General features: G+C 64.9%; 1 long non-coding RNA gene across 2 annotated transcripts; it reads right to left on the bottom strand.

Annotated features, from left to right (window-relative positions):
* Nucleotides 1-302: 302 nt before the first annotated feature.
* H19 (H19, imprinted maternally expressed transcript) lies at nt 303-3,000 on the bottom strand. Of its 2 annotated transcripts, none has more exons than NR_163801.1 (5): nt 1,643-3,000; nt 1,412-1,546; nt 1,205-1,317; nt 1,002-1,124; nt 303-914 (listed from the first exon to the last, which is right to left on the bottom strand). It is a non-coding gene; the product is annotated as a H19, imprinted maternally expressed transcript (long non-coding RNA). The 2 variants fall into 2 exon arrangements; NR_163800.1 differs by having other exon boundaries at nt 303-920.
* Between the last annotated feature and the right edge of the window lie 753 nt (nt 3,001-3,753).

Consider the following 3,753-nt stretch of genomic DNA (forward strand, 5'->3'; position numbering starts at 1 on the left):
AGAGCGCAGGCCCCCTCCGCAAGCCCAGCGCCCCCCCCATTCTGTGAAGCTCCTGGTCCCACAGCCCCTCCACTGCCATCACTGCATGCTGACCGCCTGCCCTGCACCCCTGAGGTCCACACACCCTGTGCTCACCCCACCCCTGGTGTGTGCTGTGCCGCACCCATCCCAGAATCCCCCACCCTGGAACCCCCATCCCCCTTTTCATGTACTCCTCCCCATGCCCCCCAGCCCCCCTCTGCCCAAGGCTGGCCTCCCCCACATCATGCCCACAGCCCGGATTCCAGAGTCCTTGAGACAAGTTGCTGTAACAGTGTTTATTGATGATGAGTCCAGGGCTCCTGCTGAAGCCCTGGTGGGGAGGGGCACAGAGCGAGATGGGTGTAATGGAATGCTTGAAGGCTGCTCCGTGATGTCGGTCGGAGCTTCCAGACTAGGCGAGGGCAGGGTGAGGCCTCGGGCACACAGCCGGCGCCCAGTCACCCGGCCCAGATGGAGGGCGGCCGGGCCCTGGGCGGGCACTTGCCAAGGTGGCTCACACTCACACACACTCGCACCAAGACTCAAGGCCGTCTCCACAACTCCAACCAGTGCAAATGACTTAGTGCAAATTAAATTCAGAAGGGACGGGGGAAACAGAGTCGTGGAGGCTTTGAATCTCTCAGAAAAAAGGAAAGACAGGAAAGCTCAGAAACAAAGAGACAGAAGGATGAAAAAGAAGAAGAGGGAGGTGGTGGGGACGGCGTCATCCCGCTGGAGGAGCTCAGCTCTGGGATGATGTGGTGGCTGGTGGTCAACCGTCCGCCGCAGGGGGTGGCCATGAAGATGGAGTCGCCGGTGCGGGGTGGGTGCTGCGGGCGCTGCTGTTCCGATGGTGTCTTTGATGTTGGGCTGATGAGGTCTGGTTCCTCTAGCTTCACCTAGAGATAGCGACACGTGGGTGGGATGGGGGCAGGGTGCTCGGGGGCCTAGAGGCTTCCGGAAGGAGTGCTGGTGCTCACCTTCCAGAGCCGATTCCTGAGTCGGGTAGTGCAGTGGTTGTAAAGTGCAGCATATTCATTTCCAAGCTAGAGGGTTTTGTGTCCGGATTCAAAGGCCCAGGCTTGAGCTGGGTAGCACCATTTCTGTGGATGGGGAAGGAGTGAGGTCCCACTCAGCTCCTCTCGCGTGCCCCCCACCCCAAGTGTGGCAGGAAGCCCCTCACCTTTCATGTTGTGGGTTCTGGGAGCCCAGAGGGCAGCCATAGTGTGCCGACTCCGTGGAGGAAGTAAAGAAACAGACCCGCTTCTTGCCGCAGCCCCACCAGCCTAAGGTGTTCTGTAGAAGACAGAGGTGGGGCAGTGAGATGGTGGCCTGGCGGGGCGGTCTGGGCAGGGCCGCGTCCTGACGCAGGGAGGGCAGACACGCTCACCAGGAAGGCCGGACGCGCCTCCTCTGTCCTCGCCGTCACACCGGACCATGTCACGTCCTGCTTGTCACGTCCACCGGACCTGGCGTCCTGGCCTTCGGCGGCTGGTGGGCACGTCCACCCCAGCTGGAGACCTGGCTGTGGGGAGAACGAGAGAGTCGTGTGGGGAGAACGTGTTGGTTGTGTGGGGAGGGGCGGGTGGGGGCTGAGGGTGGCAGAGGGGGAAAAACTCACCCTCGTCTCCAGCCCGAACGCTGAGGCACCGATCCCGGCTCCGTCGCCGCCCGCGAGGCCCGCCTTGGCCACGGGCTCTGGAGGCCAGTGCCTCCCGCTCGCCGCCGGCTGCGCTCCTCACCCCTGCCTGCACGAGCCTCCCTCCTGAGAGCTCATTCACTCCGCCCCGCCCGCCTCGCCTAGTCTGGTCTCGCCCCATGCCCTTGACTCCCCTGGATGCTGTACTGTCTGCCAAGCCAGCCCCAGGGGCTGAGCGGTGAGGGCATACAGCGTCACCAAGTCCACTGTGGGCCCTCTCCGCACCAGACCCTGGGCCGCAGTGCCTCGTGGGACCGGCGCCCGCAGGCCGAGCCCCTGCAGCCTCCTTGCTGCGCAATGTCCCGGGGCCCCCCTCCCGTGGCCGCTTCGCCCTCCTGGTGACGTCCTGCTGCAACTCCCCGAGCACTGCCTGTCTTCCCGCTCTCCAGCCCTCGAGGCTCCGGCACAGGCCTGAGAAAGCCGTGCCGGAGCTGCCCCTGTGCCTGCTACTAAATGAATTGCGGTGGGTGAGGTGGCAGCTGGGGACCCCTCTGTCCTGTGTCCCCTGCCTTGTCCCTGTCTGACCCAGGCCTGGGGTACCACCCCACGTGCTGGACCCTACGCTGGCCACCCCTGTGCTCCCTCCCTGCCCTCTTGCTCTTTCTGCCTGGAACGGGCCCACAGCCCCCCAGCCTTGCGCAGTCTCGGCTCCCCCCGAGAAGATGTCACCTTTGCTAACTCTCCTGCCCCCATCCTGCCCCTCTGCTGGGAGGGTGTCTGCTTCTCCCCGCCAGCCCTCGATCCCCTAAACCTCCTTCTTTCAGAAGGCTGGGGAAGCGAGGCCTGGGGAGGGAAGGGACTCACCTGCCCGGCAGATGGGGTCCTCACCTGCCCGCTGCTGCCAGCTACACCTCCGTTGCCCAGGCCCTGGGATCAAACCCTGCCCACCAGCTCCCCTCGTCCAACCAGCTGCCACGTCCTGTAACCAAAAGTGACCGGGATGAATGCCTGGCTCCCCCTTCTTTCCAGCCCTAGCTCAGGCCCATCGTCCCCAGCTGATGTCGCCCTGTCTGCACGATGCCTGGGCGCCTACTCCACACTCCTCACTGGCCTCAGGCCCCACCAGCCCTGCCCCGAGCTAGCCCCTCCACCCGTCATCACTCCTGCCAGACTCCAGATGTCCAAGGTGCTCCTTGGCTCCCACAAGCTCTCCTCCAGCACCCCATCTTCCCCTGGTTGCCCCTCGGTTCCCCACTTCCCCAGTTTCCCCCGTTACCCCCCACCCATCCCACCCCCTCCCTCACCCTGCTCCTCGGTCCTAGCCCGGGCTTTTTCTAACTGGGGTGGCCCCGCCCAGAATTCCCGCCCCTGCCCTGCCGGCCAATCAGAGCAGGGCCCTCCCGAGGGCCCCCGCAGGGCCCACCTCCGCCCTGGACAGTTCCAGCACACGTCTCTCTCACCCAGCACCCATCCTGGAATTCTCCAAAGACGGCCTCCCCGCACCCCTCCTTTGGCATCCGGAGACAGGGCTGAGCATTGCCCCATCACCTCCCTCAGGGTCCAGGACTTCTCCCTCCCAGACCACTGTCTCCCCTCAGGGGACACCATGCCTGCTGCTCCCTGCCTGCCAGCGCCCTGCACATACTTTGCACATGGCTGGGGGCCAGCTGCGGGTCCCTGGGGACTCGGATGGCACAGAGAGCCCCTTCCTGCCACCATCACAGCTCAGACCTCACGTTCCTGGAGAGTAGGGGTGGGGTGCTGAGGGGCAGAGGGAAGTGCCGCAAACCCCCTGGTGGGCGCGGTGCCAGCCCCCCAGGCCGATTCCCATCCAGTTGACCGAGCTTGTGCTCGTCACCGCGGTTTCCGCAGGACAGAGTCCCCACAGCCGCTGGGCACCCCGGTCCCATTCGCGGCCACTTTCCTGTCTGAAGACCGCATGTTGCCGGGCTGTGCTTAAGGCTCACGGGCGCACTCTACTGACAAGCGGTGGGCGGCCTCACAGACTCTCCCAGGCCCGCGTGGGGCACCACGGTTGGGAGTGGAGTGGAGACTGGCGAGTTTCGACTCCCCCAGCCACCCCGCTGTGGGTC

This window comes from Pan troglodytes, chromosome 9 (genome assembly GCF_028858775.2).
Source record: "Pan troglodytes isolate AG18354 chromosome 9, NHGRI_mPanTro3-v2.0_pri, whole genome shotgun sequence".
NCBI classification, from domain to species: Eukaryota; Metazoa; Chordata; class Mammalia; order Primates; family Hominidae; genus Pan; species Pan troglodytes.